Source organism: Manis javanica, chromosome 8 (assembly GCF_040802235.1).
Source record: "Manis javanica isolate MJ-LG chromosome 8, MJ_LKY, whole genome shotgun sequence".
NCBI classification, from domain to species: Eukaryota; Metazoa; Chordata; class Mammalia; order Pholidota; family Manidae; genus Manis; species Manis javanica.
Genome location: NC_133163.1, coordinates 12838925 through 12857913, shown reverse-complemented (window position 1 = coordinate 12857913; position 18989 = coordinate 12838925). Strand labels below are relative to the sequence as shown.

Genomic DNA, 18989 nt, shown 5'->3' with positions numbered 1-18989 from the left:
CTGAAGTGCATGCTTGAATGGTGATGGGATGGGCGGATGGAGGAGTGTTTGGAGAAGCAATGAGGAGAATCTCTGAAAAAGTGGGAGGGGCTGGGAACCTGGGCTAGACTAGATGTTTGCCTTTGATTGGAGGAGGCCCCAAGTCCTTTGTTGTGTCAGGAGAGAGGGAGGAGGAGCTAGAGAAAGACATGGACCAGCTTGTAGACTTGGAGGTACCTTTGTCATCTCATCTTGGTATCCCTAGCATCTAGGATAAGTTCTAGCCCAAAGGGGGCTTGCAGTAAATGTTTGTTGAATGAATGAATGAATGAATGAAAATTGGAAACCTACGTTTAAAGAGTAGGCAAAAAGAGGAGCCACCTGGAGCATTTCTCTGTTTGCTAGATAGGATGCTACTCCGTTCATGAATCACTTACTAAAACCAATTAGATCTTCAAAAATAAATAAATAAAAGAGGAGCCAATTGAGAGTGTAACCTTAGTAAAGCAGAAATAAGCCCTATGAGCTGATCCTACCTATAGACAGTTAAAACCACTCAGATGTGCACACTTGTAGCAAAGAGTTTATGTCAGAGTTGCAAGGCCTGTGCTGGTGATAGGGAAGATGGAAAGAGATGGACTTGGGATTTTAAGATGGTGGAAACAGTTTGGAACAGTCACTGTTGAAAATAAATAGAGCAAGCCAGCTTGGATAATTATTGACTAGCACTGGGGGCTCACATGGAATTAGCAAGCCTGAATCAGGATGGTTAAATGCCTTTCCCTAGCAACTTAGTTTTCCCTTGGGATTGGAGATTAGCAGCTGGGCAACAACCTGGTTGAAATGAGTGACCCTGGAACCCAACACGATGGAGTCTAGGAACTGGAGGTAATACACATGAGTAAAACAGCAATTTTCAACTTTGGCTGCCCGTTAGAGTCACCAGGGCTACTCAGAAAAAACATTCCCACCCCTCAAAAGTGTGCCTTAATTGGTCTAGGACAGGGCCTGGATTTTGGAAATTTTAAAAAAGCTGTCTAAACAATGACAGTGTAGAACCAGTTTTGTTACATACGACATTAGAGTAGAGAATGGTTAATAAGAGCAGTTGGAGTTTTGGAACAATAGCAACTTTTCAGAGGTTTTGATGCTAAATAGGGTAGGGAGAAGAATTATAAATCAGTGGCTGAAAATACCGAATAGAATAGGTTGGGTTGCTTAACTGATTAGACAGCAATACAAGAAGATGGCTTAGCATCGCAGGAGGAGAAGTTGTGTGAGCCAATGGATGGTGGTCTGAATGGAGCTGCTGGAATTGAGGAAATATCACTGCTCCCTTCTGTCCTGAGAGACTGAGACGTAGGAAGAGCAGGTCTGTTTGAGAAAGGGCCAGAAAAGGGAAGGCGTCCAGGAGGAAGTCAGGTCTCTGCTAGGGCCAGGTAGAGTGAAAGAGAAAAAAGCTTAAAAATATGTTTGTTTCCTGAGAAACTGCCTTTCACCAGGCCTGCCATGGGGCTCCCTGCTCACTTCCTTATCTTGTGGGCTTATGACTATGGCACCATGGCATGTGGCCTCACTTATCCTTTGGGACAGAGCGCCAAAGCAAAGAGGAGGAGGACCTCGCTTGGCGTGAGCCATTAGTTCTCAGCCTTGGCTGCACATTGGAGTTGACTTTATACAATCTCATCGATGCAATCGAGAGGAAGTCCTCACCTCTGGAATTACTAGAATTAGGAAACACCAGAGGCTCCCCTCATCGTGCACCCCTTTAACTGGCTCTATCAAAACACTCAGATGTATACTTAGAAAAGAATTTTCAAAAAGTCAAAAAAACCATTATCAACATCTTGATTCCGTTTTTGACATGCACTGTGCAATATAGATACAGTAAATTTAAGGAACTCACTGCAGGTTACAAGGACCAGCAAAGTTGGGTGTGACGTTCAGACACTAATAATACATTAGACACCCGTTCACTTCTAAAGTTGACATATTGCCATTGTTTCCCATAGAGATGTTTAGAAGACACACTCATACCCTTCATTTCACAAATGGTAAGGAAATTTGGGGCGTGGGGGCAGCGTTTAGGCAGTTTTCTCACTCTGCCTTCTGTTACACACGATAGGACCTTTAAGCTTAGAAACCTGAATGTGGCAGATGTGGAACACTCAGCTGATCCAGTCTGAGATCTGGCTGCGTGGACCAGTGTCAACAAGTGCACAGCTGGGAGAAGCTTCAGAGGCATGCATACACATCACATATAGATCCAATTAAAGGTAGTAAAGACATTTTTACTATCTTCCTCTCCACCCCAACAGCCTGGAATCATCCGGAAGCAGCAAAAAAAAAACAAAGCCAAAACACAGAAAAAGCCCCATTTTTAATGAAACAAGGAACTCTCCAAACCTCAAACCACAACCCATGAAGTATGCCTGCCAAATACTGTAAAATATGTACTGAAATTGGTGAAATGCTGAGAGCCAATGCACACTGATCTAGTCTGAGGCAGGAAACATATTTCTGTAGATGATAATGTCACAGTCCTGAGGGACTAAATTATTGATCATTGGATTAGGGAGGGGTTTCCCAAAGGTGAGGGGACTTGTATTGCTCAGGAAACAGGAGATAAATTTAGGTGGTACACAGTAATTTAATTTAAAAAAGCGATTCCTTTAAGGTTCTCTTTCATTTGTGGTTACGTCAGGAAGAAAGTCTGGTGCCAGTGATCTTCAACTTATTTCAAATCTGTATTAATCTCTCTTTCTAGTCAAGAAAATGTAGACCTTAGTCTCAGCTTCTGGCACACAACTCTATCTAACTAGAAGTTGCCATCCTTGTTTTGTTTTCATTGTAATGATTTTAGTAGTTTCTTCCTATTTATGGCAATGAATTGGCTTTTCATTTATGATACTGCTATACATCCTTTATACTTATTTAAAAATAATTTATTGAAGTGTAGTTGACAAGCAATACATTAGTTTCAGGTGTACAACATAGTGGTTCAATATATACATTACAAAATGCTCATCACCATGAGTGTAGTTACCATCTGTAACCATACAAGGTTATTATAATATTATTGCCTATATTCTTTGTATTATACTCTTCACCCCTTATGCTGATTTATTTATTTTATAATTAGAAGTCTGTGCCTTTTTATCCCCTTCACCTATTTGGCCCATCCCTGGATCCCTTCCCCTCTGGAAACCACCAATCTGTTCTCTGTGTTCATGAGTCTATTTCTGTTTTTGTTTGTTTGTTCGTTCATTTGTTTTGTTTTTATATTCCATATGTAAGTAAAATCATATGGGTATTTGTCTTTTTCTGTCTGGCTTATTTTACTTAGCATAATGCTCTCTAGGTCCATCCTTGTTGTGAATGGCAAGATTTCACTCTTTTTATGGCTGAATAATATTCCATCATCTACATATATCACATCTTCTTTATTCATTCATCTATCGATGAACACTTAGGTTGCTTCCATACCTTGGCTATTGTAAATAATGCTGCCATAAGCGTAGGGTCCATATACCTTTTCAAATTAGTGGGTGCGAAGGGGGTTTCTTCAGGTAAATAGCCAGAAGTAGAATTACTGGATTGTATGGTATTCCAATTTTTAATTTTTTTGAATAACCTCCATACTGTTCTCTATACTGGCCACACCAGTTTATATTCTCACTAACAGTGCACAAGGGTTCCCTTTTCTCCATATCCTCGCCAACACTTGTTATTTCTTATCTTTTTCATACAGCCATTCTGGTGTACGATGATATCTCATTGTGGTTTTGATTTGCATTTCCCTGATATGAGTGATGTTGAGTCATCTGTATATCTTCCTTGCAAAAACGTCTATTCAGATCCTCTGACCATTTTTAAATCAGATTATTTTGGGGGGTTTTTGGTGTTGAGATATATGAGTTCTTTATATATTTTGGATGCTAACCCCTTATCAGATATATCATTTGTGAATATATTCTTTCATTCAGTGGTTTACCTTTTCACTTTGTTGATGGCTCCCTTCTCTGTGCAGAAGCTTTTTATTTAATGTAATCCTGCTTATCTATTTTTGCTCTTGTTTCTCTTGGCTGGAGAGGCATATCCAGAAAAAACTTGCTAAGGACAATGTTTAAGAGTTTACTTCCTTTGTTTTCTTTTAGGAGTTTTATGGTTTCAGGGCTTAATTTAGGTCTTCAACACATTTCAGTTTTTATTTGTGTATGGTATAAGAAAGTGATCTAGCTTCATTTTTTACACCTTCAGTTTTCCTATCACCATGTATTATGTATTTTCCCTATTGTGTATTCTTCCCTCCTTTGTCACAGATTAATTGGCCATATAAGCATGGGTTTGTTTCTGGGCTCTCTGTTCTGTTCCATTGACCTATGTGTCTATTTTTGTGCCATTATGACACTTTTTTTATTACTACAGCTTCATAGTTACTTTGAAATCGGGGCACGTGCTATCTCCAGCTTTGTTCTTTGTCAAGACTGATTTAGCTATTTGGGATCTTTTGTGGTTCCATACAAATTTTAGGATTATTTGCTCTAGTTCTGTGAAAAATAAGATTGGTATTTTGATGGGGATTGAATTGAATATGTAGATCACTTTAGATAATGTGGACATTTTAACAATATTAAGTCCTCCAATCCATGAGCATTTATCTATGTTATCTTCAATTTCTTTTATCAGTGTCATAGTTTTCAGAGTGCAGGCCTCCCCTTTCTTGGTTAAATTTATTCCTATGTATATTATTCTTTTTGATACAGTTATAAATGGGATATTTTTTTCCTAATTTCTCTTTCTCATAGTCTGTTATTAGTATATAGAAACATCACAGATTTCTGTATATTGATTTTGTATTCTGAAACTTTACCGAATTAATTCATTAGTTCTAATAGTTTCTTGGTGGAGTCTTTAGGGTTTTCTGTATATAGAATCATGTCATCTGCAAATAGTGACAGCTTTAATTCTTCTTTACCAATTTGGATGCCTTTTACTTCTTTTTCTTTCATGATTAGCGTGGCTAGGACTTCCACTATGTGTTGAATAAAAGTGGTGAGAATGGACATCCTTGTCTTATTCCTGATCTTAGAGGGAAAGGTTTCAGCTTTGTACCATTGAATATGATGCAAGCATTGAATTTGTCATACATGGCTTTTATTATGTTAAGGTATGTTCCCTCTATGCCCATTTTTTTGAGAGTTTTTATCATGAATGGATGTTGAGTTTTGTCAAATGTTTTTTCTGCATGTAGTGAAATGATCATATCATTTATCCCTGCTGTTGTTAATATGATGTATCATGTTGATTAATTTGTAGATATCAAACTAACCTTGATTCTCTGGAATAAATTCCACTTAGTTATGGTAAATGATTCTTTTAATGTATTTTTTAATTTGGCTTACTAATATTTTGTTGACAGTTTATGCACTTATGTTCATCAGGGATACTGGTCTGTAATTTTCTTCTTTTGCAGTCTTTATATGGTTTTGGTATCAGCGTAATGTTAGCCTTGTAGAATGAATTTGGAAGCATTCCTTCATTTTCTATTTTTTGAAATAGTTTGAGAAGGACAGGTATTATTTAGATGTTTAGTAGAATTCATAGAAGCCCTCTGGTACTGAACTTTTACTTGTTGGAAGATTTTTGGTTACTGTTTCAATTTTGTTACTAGTAATCAGTCTGTTCAGATTTTCTATTTCTTCTGGGTTCAGTCATGAAAGATTGCATGTTTCTAGGAATTTATCCATTTCTTCTAGAATGTCCAGTTTGTTGGCATGTAATTCTTCATGGTAATCTCATAATCCTTTGTATTTCTGTAGTGTCAGTTATAATTTCTCTTTCATTTCTGAGTTTATTTATTTGAGTCCTCTCTCTTTTTCTTGATGAGTTTGGCTAAAGGTTTATCAATTTTGTTTTACCTGTTCAGAGAACTAGCTGTTAGTTTTATTGATCTTTTGGGGGTTTTTAGTCTCTATTTCACTCTTTTCTTTATTTTTTGCTTCTCTCTACTAACTTTGGGCTTTATTTTTTCTTTTTATAGCTCCTTTAGGTTTAATTTTAGATTGTTTATTTGAGATTTTTCTTGTTTCTTGAGGTGAGCCTGTATCAGTATAAACTTCCCTCTTGGAACTGTTTTGGCTGCATCCCAAAGATTTTGAACCACTGTGTTTCTATTTGTATTTGACTTCAGGTGTTTTTTAATTTCCTCTTTGATTTCTTTATTGATTCACTAATTGTTTAGGAGCATGCTGCTTAGCCTCCATGTTTTGTGTTTTTTCAAGTTTTTTTCTTGTAATTGATTTTTAGTGTCAGATTGCTGTGGTTGGAAAAGATGCTTGATATGATTTCAGTCTTCTTAAATTTATTGAGACTTGTTTTGTGGCCTAACATGTGATCTGTCCTGGGGAATATTCCATATTCACTTTAAAAAAGGTGTATTCTTCTCTTTTGGGATGAAATGTTTTATATGTATCTCATAAGTCCATTTGGGCTAATATGTCATTCAAAGTCACTGTTTTCTTAATGATTTTATGTCTCAACGATCTATCCATTGATCTAAGCAGGGTGTTAAAGTCCCCTGCCATTATTGTATTACTGTTAATTTCTCCCTTTATGACTGTTAATATTTGCTTTACCTATTTAGGTGCTGGTACAGTGGGTATATATATATTTACATGTGTTAATCCTCTTGATATAACTGATTTCTTCACTTTTATGTAATGCCCTTCTTCATCTCCTGTCACATTCTTGGTCTTAAAGTCTATTGTGCCTGATATAAGTATTGCTATCCAAGCTTTTCATTTTCACTTCCATATGGAATATCTTTTTCCATCCCTTTACTTTCAGTCTGTATGTGTGTTTAGGTCTGATGTGAGTCTCTTGTAGGCAGCATAGAGAAGGGGCTCATATTTTATTTAGTCACCCTCTGTGTTTTGATTGGAGCATTTAGATCATTTACATTTTGATAGGTTTGTGCTTATTGCCATTTTGTTAATTTCTGATTTTTTTCATAGTTCTTCCCTGCTCCTTTCTTCTCTTGCCTTCTTACCTTGTGATTGATGACCTTCTGACCTTCTATGGGGTTATGCTTGGATCCTTTCTCTTTATTTTTTGTGTATCTATTACAGATTTTTGGTTTGTGGTGGTTATCATGAAGTTCATATTTAACATCCTAAGTATGTATGTCAGTCTATATTAAGTTGATGGGTTGCATAAGATCAAATACATTTTTAAATCACTACATTTTTTACTCCCCCCTCCATGTTTTTATGTATATGTCATATTTTATATCTTTTTATTTTGTGAATCTCTTAACTAATTTTTTTAGATTTAATTGATTTTACTACTTTCGTATACCCCTCACACACTAGCTTTTAAATGATCGATCTACTCTACCTTTACTATCTGTTTGCTTTTACCAGTGAAATATTTTACTTTCATTAATTTTCTTACTTCTAGTTATGGCCTTTCCTTTTCTGCTTAAAGAAGTTCTTTTTACATTTCTTGTAAGGCTAGTAGTGATTAACTCCTTTAACTTTTTTTATCTGGGAAACCGTATCTCTCCTTCAACTCTGAATGATAATTTTTCTGGGCAGACTATTCTTGGATGTAGTTTTTTTTTCTTTTCAGCACTTTGAAAATATCATGCCACTTCCTTCTGGCCTATAAAGTTCCTGCTGAAAAAACCAACTGATAGCCTTATGGGGTTTCCCTTGTATGGAAAACTAGTGCTTTCCTGTTACTGCTTTTAAGATTCTTTGATTATGTTTAATCTTTGACATTTTAATTACTATGTGTCCTTGGGTTCATCTTGTGTGGGGGGCTTTCTATGCTTGCTGGATCTGGATGTCTGTTTCCTTCCCCAGGTTAGGAAAGTTTTCACTTATTATTTCTTCAGATAAGTTTTCTGCCCCTTTCTCTCTCTTTTCTCCTTTTGGGACCCCTATAATGTGAATGTTAGTAGGCTTGATGTTGTCCTAAGGTCCTTTAATCTATCTTCATTTTTTAAATTCTTTCTTTTCTTTTTGCTGTTCAGCTTGAGTGTTTTCCATATTCCTGTCTTCCAGATCCCTGACCTGTCCTTCTGCATCCTCTAATCTGTGCTGATTCCCTCTACTGTAGCTTTCAATTCACTTACTGTATTCTTCAATTCTGATTGATTCTTTTTTACATTTGCTCTTTGTTGAAGTCCTCACTATGTTCACAGTCTTTTCTCTCAAGTCTAGTGAGCATCTTTATAACCACTACTTTGGATTCTTTATCGGGTGGATTGCCTAACTCCATTTTGTTCAATTCTTTTTCTGAAGTTTCATCTTGTTTTTTTTTTTGTTTGGCTCATATTCATTCCTCTGTCTCCTCATTTTGTTTGACTTTCTATGTTTGTTTCTATGAATCAGGTGAAATTGCTACCTCTCCCAGTCTTGAAGGAGTAGCATTGTGTAGGAACATCCCTTATGTAAACTGAATGTCCTTGTGGCTTTGGCTGGCTGGCTGGAGCCTGAAGGTGTGTTCGTGAATTTTATATTCTGCCAAGTTGTCCTTTAAGTATAAAGGTTATTGACAAGCATTATCAAGCATGGAAGAACTCAGGATTTCCACATTCTTAAAAAAGTTCTTTATACTGAAATCCAGTCAATGAACGGATGAATCTAAAAAGGAGAATTGAAGATTAAGACAAAAATACTGAAGATTAGTTTTTTTTAATTGTTTTCAATAAGAATTAAAACTGTACAGCTGTGGAATTTATGGTTAAAGAACATAATGTAAACATTGCAAACTTTTACACTGTAAAAATAATTATATGCCTAATGAAAATTGGGAAGTAGTGAAAGCAAAGTGGGGGTACTTGTAAGTATGTAAATCTACCCATCTTTAATGGCAGGGAAATAATCACTCTAAAAAGTGAATGCATGAATTAAAGCTTTTGAAAACAAAATTATTCCAACTTCTTGATTTTTTTCTACTAGTTTTTCTTATCTTTAAGGGGATATTTTAAGAATTTTTGTGATATAGAAACATTTAGTTGAAATTCGGCAACTTCTGTTTTGCTTGTTTATTTTTCTATAAAATTAATTTTAATAATTTTACTTTAAAGTAATCTGCAGAGTAAAATCCCACTGTTGTCCATTGATTTTTCTTCTGTTTCTATGCACAAGGACCTGTTGAGATGATATATTCCAAATGTTGATGGCTGTTTCTGGGAAGTAAGATTTGGGGCATATTTTTTAAAAACTTCCTCTTTGTACTTTTCAATATGATTTTATCATAAAACACTTCATATATAAAAATAATAGTAATTTTCTGAGTAATATAGAACAATAAAATGGTCTCCACCCACCCCATGACCTTTGTCCTCAGGTGTTATTCCTGTGATTATGTTATGTAACATGAAAAAAGGATTTGACAAATATAATTAAAGCTACTAGTTAGTTGACTATAGGACTGGGAAATGATCTGGGTGGGCCTAACCTAGTCATATGAGCACTTCAAAAGCTGAGAGCTTTTCTAGCTTGTAGCACAAGTCACAGATTCAAAGCATGAAAAGGCTTCAGTACAAGAGAGAGATTTATGGCTGATTTTAAGATAGAGGAGGCCACATGGGAAGGCCCTGAGGGCAGCCTCTAGGAGCTAAGAGCAACCACTTGCCAAAAACCACTAAGAAAACAAGGCTTTCAGCCCTACACCTGCAAGGACCTAAATTCTGCCAATCTTCTGAATGAATGTGGAAGTAGATTCTTCTCCAGAGCTTCCAGATAGTAGCCTAGCCTGACCTACACCTTGGTGTCAGTCTTGTGAGACACTAAACGGGGCACTCATTCTGGCAAGTTCTGACCTAGAACTGTGAAATAATAAATGTATGTCGTGTTAACCTGCTTAAACTTGTGGTCACTTGTTACACAGCAATAGGAAGCTAATACAAGTCGTAACCATTTTTTCTCTATGCCAGATGAACAGAATCAGAATCGGAATCATCATCATCACCGTTCCATCCTGACCCTGTTGCGGCTCCTTAATGCTTCTGGATCTGCAGAGAGCAGAATAACTCCAGAAGCCCCTCATGCCCTGTGAGAAAATGGACCTTTTTATGTAACAGCCAAAACTCATTTGGATTAGATGTTTGTGGAGACTTTGAGTCAGATTATGCCTTTTGTTCTAGTTGACTTTTTAAACAAACAAATTGGTTTCAAATGAGTAAGTAGACAAATTGGGGCCATAAACCTAGAGATGAGGGAGAGGGCATTGGGAATGGGTGGGGTAGTAGGTAGCAAAGCAACATGGTGAGAGGCTGAGCAGAAAAGAGTACTGAAAATACCCCTGCCCCACCTTACCTTTCTGCCAGTCCTGTTCCTCAGAAACAGTCATTTTAGCTCTTTTAAATATTTCTCCTTGTGTTATCTCTATTATCTTTAAATATTATGCTCCAATCACTATTGATTGATTTGTTTAGTATTTATCTATTTTCCTCCTTACATAATAAATGGAGATTTAGCTCATTTTCACCAGCATCCCTTCTTCTCTTTATATAGTTACATAACTTCTTTGTTTCTCCATAGGTTACCTGTGTTATATTTATGCACCTTTATTTCTTGTTCTATCAACTGAAGGCTGTTTCTAGGATTAAAGGTAACAGCATCCCTACACTTATCTTCCACATCTACCTCCCAACGTCTGCTGTATACAATTATAAGGAAAAAAACATTCACATTCTATTCTTAATCATAATTTACTCTCCGAAAGACTGAACCTAAAAAATGAAAATCACTTAAACAACATTCACATTGTTGGGACCCTGAAAATACTGTTTTCTGAAGAGGCAAAATGTTGGCAAAATGCTTATGGATATTGCTCTTCCTTTTATGGTATGCCTCTCTTTCTCCTTGGATTTTCAATTAGCTTTTCTTTTATCTTGGTGCCTTTTTCTTTATTAGAGCTCATTTTTTTCCCCTAGTGTCTTCATCCCACAAGCTATTCTGTTGAGTTTTTAAGCCCTCGCCTCTAAGGGGAGGAGCCCGCCCTCCTGCTGCAAGCTGGCATGACGGGATTTCCCTTCATGACTTCCCTGAGCCAGTTCAAGGTTTTCCAAGATGTACATTTTCCTACTTCTTTGACTATGCCTTTATTTTGTTGCAGCACATTTTCAAGTACCTTCCTAAGAAATGGTGTGTGAGGTCAATTTTCTGAGATCTGTTAGTCCCAAAACTAACATTTGGATGATAGCTTGGCTGAGTATGACATTATAGGTTGAACATCATTTTCCTACAGAACACTGAAGGCATTTCACTATTGTCTTCTAACACCAAGCATTGCCAATGAGAAACCTGTTTTTTTTTTTTAGATTATTATTTTCATTCCTTTATAGATGGCCTTTTTTTTTAACTGGGGAAGGTTTTCAAGTGTTCTCTTAATCTTTGGTGTTTAAAATCAGGTTATGTGACTAGGCAAGTCTTATTTTCTGTTAGAAATAGCACAAAACTAAATGTGATTTATTCCCAGAGGAATTAATGTTTAAACAAAAGGTTGCTCATAAAAAGCCTACATATCAGAACATGTACCAGGGAGTCACTCCAGCTGCGAGGGGGAGGGGGATTAAGATAAGAAAGTGAGGGCTCTGTATCTCTTTGAAAATAAAATGCAGCCAATGAAATTAAGACAAATGTTAAAAAAAAGCCTAATAAAGATATAATTTGCTTATAGGCAACGTCTGGGAAAGAATGTGAACCCTGTCGTACTCAGCCAATGAGGAGCTAGAGGAGGGACTCGCGGGCTAAGGAATAAATTGCCTGTTGTAACCGCCCGGAGTGAGCCTGCTCACCAGGCACCTGATCTTGCAGGACCGTCATAAAGCCTCGCTCTGCTGTTCTCTTGGACTAAGTTTCGACCAGTGAGCGCATTTCTCACATTTTCAAACTCTGTGTTTACTACTAACAGACCCATACTACCTAGAGATGTGTGGCGTTCAGTACTGGAAAGTTATCCTATAGTGTTATCTTATGTTTGATAATGTTTTTACTCTTGATTTTCTTTGCTCCCTCTTTCTGAATCTACTATTAATTAGATGTTGGACCATCTGTACTTATTTCCTATGTCTCTTTTCTTTGTTCTTACTTTCTTTGGTAAGAAAGTAAGTTCTCTTTTCTTTGGTTCTACTTTCAGGCAGCGTATGTTTCAAACTTCCCATTGATTCTTTTATAACATCAGTAGCCATATTTTTAATTTATAAGAGCACATCTTGTTTGTCCTTTGTCATAGTATCCTATTCTCATGGTTGAAATACCTTCATGAGTCTTTTTAAATATATTAATTGGAGGTTTTTGGTTTAGTTTGGTTTGATTTGAGTTCTCGTCCTCAAAATAACTGTTTCCTCCAGGATTACTGTTTTCTTCCTGTTTATATTTTTTTCCAGTTTCATTGAGAAACAATTGACATATATCATTATATAAGTTTAAGGCTTATAGCATAATGGTTTGATCTGCATATATTGTGAAATGTTTACCACCACAGGTTCAGCTAACATCCATTTTTTTCCTGTTTATTTTGTCTCTCTTATCATAGTGTTTTTCCTGAAGTGCCTAGAGATTCTTCATTGCCCATTCTTAATTAAAAGCAAAGTCACAAAATAGCGGATTAGGACTTCTGTGTGCCTGGGCTGGTTGACTGGACAGCTCCAAGTGACTGGGAGTCCCGAATACTGGAGTGACCCCCACCCCCACCCCCCCAGGGATATTCAGTCCTTTTTTTAGAGTGAAATCTGTCAGTACCTTTCCTGGGTGATGAAGCCCCTGCTTCACGGATAAGGGTAAGATGGGAAGGTCCAATTGTTCTATGTGTAGGCTTTCAGTTAAAATTGTTATTTTAAACAAATTGTTATTTGTTATATTAAATAACAAATTTAATAACAATTCAGTAAAAATTGTTCTACGTGCAGGCTGTTTTCAGCCCTGTGTCTCTCATCCTCTGCACATTTGATGTTTTCACTTCCTGAGCTGCTTTGAGGGTCAGCTAGGAAGATCAGCCTCCTTCCACCTTACATCCCTCTGCATGTCCCCCGGAGAGTGGTCTCCCAGTCTCCTGCCACTCCTTGGATTGCTGCAGCCCACTTAGGGACCCACCCATCGAGACTGAATTTTTCTTCCTTGTCACCACGGAACTAATGAATGCCAGGGCCTGGACTCAAACCCACTCTCAGATTCCTAAACTGAGGCTCCCGCCACTAACCACAGCATTCTAGTAGCTGCATGGTGAACAACTGATAAGGAAGGATGAGAAACTTGGGCCTGTTTTTCAACAGACATAGATTTGTTCACTTCAAGTGCTTATTGTGCCTTAGGATCATATTCTTTCCTTCAAAGGTGTCAAACTCAAATCCTTACAGAGGCCAAAGAGATGAAGTGAAGCAGCCGCTGGGAGTGGGGGAGGTGGAGCACCCCCCATTGAAAGTGGTTGTCATTTCTCAGCTGCGGCAGCTGCCTCCACATAAAAGCGCAGGCCAACTAGCCTAATCTTCCCGTTTTTTCAAGAAACATCAAAAGCCAAACTATTAAGCAATATTATTAAGTATGATTTAAAATGTTGGCAAATAATTCAAGTTCAACTGTGGCTGTAGGCCACCTGCAGTGACTAGTTTGGTGCCTCTTGACATTGCTTTTGGAAAAGGAAACCTGAAAGTAGATTGTGGAGGGAATAGAAAGTGAAAGCCACAGCAAGACCCTCCCACTCCCACCCCAGCCAATCACGGAAGCCTGGTTAAGACAGAAGCACTGGTCTTCCTGGAGCCCAGACACCCTAAAAGGTGAGTCTGGTGGTCACTTCCTGCCGCTCACCAGTCACCTCACTGCCTCTCTTAGAGCTAACCAAAACCAGCTAGTTTCTCCCCCTCTCTTGTCTCGGGTCATTTTGCTCAAAGAAATCGTCCTCCTTTTGGATGGTAGAGCCAATAGCACATTTAAAGGACCCATAAATACCATATACAGGTACTGAAACGGTGGGGAGGGAGGCTGGGATCTGAAACCCTGAGCAAGTACTTTGAGCCTTTGTGGCTGCTACGCTATGTTTGCAGACTTGGGTGACAAGGGGCAGTTTCCAGCCAGAAGCCTTCCTCGAGACTGGGAAACAGACCGGAAAACATTTAACATCATTGAGCCTGATTTTTCTGCCTCTATAAAACTGAGATAATAAAAATAGCTGTTTGTACTTCAGTGTATTGTTCCGAGAATCAAGTGAGATAATGTGCAAGGTGGTGGTTTTGTGATTGCAAATAAACCATCGCCTCTGCAAGAAATTAAGAATGCATTTTGGGTGTAAAAGGTGGGGGCAGGAAACAAACCTCAGAAATATGCCAAGGTTACTCTATGATGAAACTTCCAATTATTTCAAGATTGACATCATCCCATCTGATGCAATAGGCTGCAGTTTATATAATTAAGCCTATTTAAATAACAAGACACCTAAAATAATGAGATACATTAGAAAAGAAGGTGAGCCTGTCATCGGAAGTCCTTGGAATATGCTGACTCCTGTATTCAAATGACAACAGGAGAAGAGCAGTTCCAGAAGAAGTGAACACTTTTTAGTTTTCAGGAGCCCTGTTTCTGTGCCTATCTCCTCCCAGAGAATCCCCTTTACACCTTACAGTCTTTTGGGAAACCAACGGAGAATTGTAGTGGCAAGCAACTGAGTTCTAAGTCAACTTGGCTGTCAAGAGAGCAGGAACTTCTAAATTTCCTTTGGTTGGAAGATGATGACCTATGACTCAGGCAGCATCTGCTTTGCCAGTCAGTTTCATCATGATTGTGTACATTTCATATTGTTTGGCACAAAGATTCATGTACAAATATGTTCACTCAAGCAATTTTTATAAGAGCAAACAATCTGAAAATGACATATTTGCTTAACAATGGGGGAATGGTTAAATAAATCATATTTTTATGATGAAAGATCATGTAGCCATTAAAAGTGAGTTTTCACAGTGGTTCTCACTTGAGAATGGTTAACAACACAGATGTGGTTCTGCTGGACTGGACCAAGGCAGACTGGGAACATTCACTTCTGTCCAGTATGAGCTGGCTGAGACCACTCAGAAGTATGACTTTAAATAATGCAGCACAGTTATGCAGTGCTGGTTAGCATCTGCAACCTTTGGAACAGTGAGGTCTGAAGCCATCAGAGTGGTGGCTGTTCATATCAGGCAGACACATCTGGCAAACTTCAAGGGGAAATGGATGCCACAGACCCTGCATAGTCCACACATACTTGCACCCAGAAACCACCAATTTGCCTTTTCTGAGAAGGCTTCACATGGGGTCACTGCCCCATCAGGATGTCACCCAAAGGAAAAGAGTCAAGTCACCAGGACATAGAATGAAAGAGCCAGAGGAACTCAGCTGGATATATCAGTGGGGGCGGAGCTCTGTGTGCTTGTTTTAAGCTGTCATTCAGTGCAAAAGAAAGTCGTAATTGAATCATTGCTTTTATTCTTGACTGTTGAACATGTAATTGGATGTTCTTACCTCAATTCCAAGTGAATAGGTTGGATAAGCTCAACAGAGGATAATGTTCAGAGAACCTAAAGAGCCTTCTGGAGTGAACGTCCCAGAAGAAGCAGCAGCCCAGGCAGGTTTAGAGAGATTTCCTTGATAAGAATGCTATGGTCATCCAAGAAACAGTGTGGTTTTGACGTTAGTCTCCTGGCTGGGCCTTTGAGGCTTCTCCTGGCTTATACCCCAGTGATCTCTCTGAATTCTATGGGATAGGTGCTGACATGGGAAGGATTATTTTACCAGAAACTCTCTTAAATATTGGGCCATTAGCAGTAGTATTTTGGTGCCCCTCTAATGGTGAACTATAGGATGGACCAGGCAACCTCCCTCCCAAGTCATCCTGGGCAACAGACCAACAGCTCTGGTGTCATAGGTGGGATCTGGATCCAGTGCATCAGTAATGGCACCCAGTGGAGCCATGGCAACACCATCAGACTCCACGGTGCTTGAGCAGGTGTGGGCCTGTACAGGTGGGAACTCCAGAAGTCACTGAGGGAGGCTTTGATAGGTCCCAAAGGCCCATTATGAGAAGGTGGGGACAAGCATCAGGGAAACTGGTGACTTCATCTTTGCCCGCAGCATGTTGAGGCTTGAAAACCTAGTTACATACAGATAGGAAACTGAGGCACAGAGAGGTTAAATCACTTGCTCTATGTTATAAAGTGACACAACTCAGATCTTCTTGACTTCTGTTTGTTCTATTAGACCATGAGGCCTTTGAGGAGAAATCAGACAATGTCCAAGGAAAATCAGTAAAAAAAAAAAGTCATCAGGGCAACAGCAATGATCAAAGCTGGTAAGATTTTTGGGACTGTATTGAGGAGTTTGCACAGACTGGGCAATAATGGAGTAATCCAGGATCAGCAAACTATGGCCCAGAGGAAAGATATGCTAAATGTCTATTTTGGGGCCATAGATTAAGAATAGTTTTTACAGATAAAGATTTACAATTGATCTGATGATAGGGAACACTGATTTTGAACCCCACTCAAGTGAAATGTTATCCCACCGAAAAGAATTTCTTTGTTCTCATTAGAGGACTGGTATGACAAAATATTATATTCAGTTATTACATTTTTTATTTCATCAATAAAAATTGTGAAAATTTGTTTTCTTTCTGTTATATGAATATCTATATAATATCCCTGATTTTGCCTCTAGCCCCACAAAGCCTAAAATGTTTACTATCTGGCCCTTTACAGAAAATTTTGCCTACCCTGGCATAGTCTGTGATTGAAAAAAGTCACAGAATATATGTTTTTTAATTCTACTCTCTCACCAGTAAAATAAAATAAGATAAAAACTCTGGGCATACATGTTCTATATACACATATTATTTAATATATATTTGCACACTACTGATCTACTAATGCATGTAGCGTAGTTAGGGCTATGAATGTAGTTAGAGCTATGAAATCAGACTGAGTTCAAATCCAAGACCTGCCACCTACTAGCTTTATGACATTAGACAAATTTCCTAATTCTTGTATCTCAGTTTCCTCATCTAAAAAAATGGGGATAATAAGATAATCTATTTTACTGCATTGTTATGAGAATTAAAGTAGTGTCTATACATGCAGTGCTTAGAAGTGTCCCTGAAACATCATAAGTACTAAATAAGAGTTATTAATAATGGTATGAACATTATAATTCATACACAACAAATAAGAATTTAAAACGAGGGCATGATAATATAGTCCTGAGCTTTTCTTTTGGCATGCTCACGTGGTATCTCTCTCATCACCCCTGGGGTGTGCACAGAGCAGGCCACAGGTGATTAGAGTGACTTGTCAGGGCACGGAGGCAGGTTGGTAGAGGGACTAATTAGGAGATAATTATTTGGTTCTCAGAAGTAGGATGGCCTGACTTTGGAGCTAGCAGACTGTGGAAATGGTGAAGAGGAACTGGACTGAGGGTTGCCCCTTACTTCTGATCAAATGCAGCTTATAATATCCACTTTTGAGTCAATTCTTGCTACGACTAAAGAAGCGATCCACTTTAGCACGGGTGTTTAGTTTGCTCATTCATTCAACAGTCTTTCCTGAGCCCCTTCTGTGTGGCAGGGTTGCACAAGCTATCAAGATGAACCACAAACAGGCCTGCACTTAGAAAGATCGTGGTTGGGCAAGAGGGCATGAAAACAAGTGTGTGCAATAGTGTCTTGGGGTTTCTGATAGGAACCTTCTTAGAACCTGGTGGAGGTGAAAAGGTGCTCAAACTCATGGGGAGAGAAGAATAAGGTCAGGGAAGCCTCACAGGGACTAAGTATTGAGACATGAGAGGGCTTGGGCAAGGGATGGAGTGGCACTCCAGGCAAAGGAAATGGTGAGAGCAAAAGCAGAGAGGCAGAAGGCAGCCTGGGGAGTTTCGTACTGCAAATGCCCAGAGCCATGAGGCTACATGCAGATGCGGGTGCAGTGGGGTGGGGGGAGTCGCATGCCAGGCCACAGGTCCAGGGCAACCCCACAGGAGCTGCGAGTAATGACAGAGTAATATTAATTTCTTTTTAATAACATCCTGCAAACACATACCCTGATTATAGTGTCTTTCTGATGCAGTAGTATTGGTGGGCCTTAAAAAACTGAGTAATTTTGTTTTAATTATTTTTAAAGGCAATATCAGTGTCAATTAAAGTTACTTTAAATGTCATGTTACTGAGCAACTAAATTGAGATCCCCTCAAAAACTGAATTTAATCACTTTGACCTACATTTACTTTCAAGGAACTTGGTTGTCTGCATCTATCTGGAAAATGAAACTAGTGGTTTTAGAACCTAATGTATCTGGTGGGGTTACACTAGGGGAGAATGAAACAGTTTCCCCCAGTGGGTCTCTTCCTTTGAGTCTTTTTCTCTACCCTTATGTTCATTCACTCGCTGAATTGGAATTGAACAAGTGAACCAGTGTATGCTTCTTTTTAAAAACACTGGATTGCCCTCAACAACTAGGATTAATTAAAGTAGCAGTTGCTAGAAAAGAAGATTGCTCTGCACCCTGCAGGATGTGGCAGCCCCAAATAAGCAAGAACTATGTCACACTCAATTTTGGGGGCTTTGGGACATTTTGGGGTTTTGGTTTTTGGTCTTCAAAGTAATACATGTTCTCTGAAAAAAACTGGAGAGTATAGGGAAGTTATAAAGAAATGGGGGGAAATAACCTTTATCCAACCCTCTAGGGGCAACCTTGGCCACTATTTTGGAATATGGAATATTTTCTACTAGTATTTTTACTCGAGGTTTTTAAATTTTTAACATACCTGGGAATTATACTATAATACACTCTGCCTTTTTCAGCTTAGCATTATATTATAAGCATTTCTTTATGTCAATCTTTGGTAAACATGATTTCTAATGAGAGCCTAAAACTTCATAATTTGGATATATATGAATTTCTTAACAAATCACCTATTAATAAACTTTTAAGTCTTTAGAATATTTTATAATGAGAAACAACACTGTGAAGAACCTTCTGC

The 18989-nt window shown here is 38.3% G+C and overlaps 1 long non-coding RNA gene across 1 annotated transcript; it reads left to right on the top strand.

Moving 5' to 3' along the window:
• Positions 1 to 99: 99 nt before the first annotated feature.
• Positions 100 to 16685, top strand: LOC118967138 (uncharacterized). The gene is made up of 5 exons (XR_005054016.2): positions 100 to 212; positions 9929 to 10046; positions 10536 to 10605; positions 11677 to 11863; positions 12535 to 16685. It is a non-coding gene; the product is annotated as an uncharacterized lncRNA (long non-coding RNA).
• The last annotated feature ends 2304 nt before the right edge of the window (positions 16686 to 18989 follow it).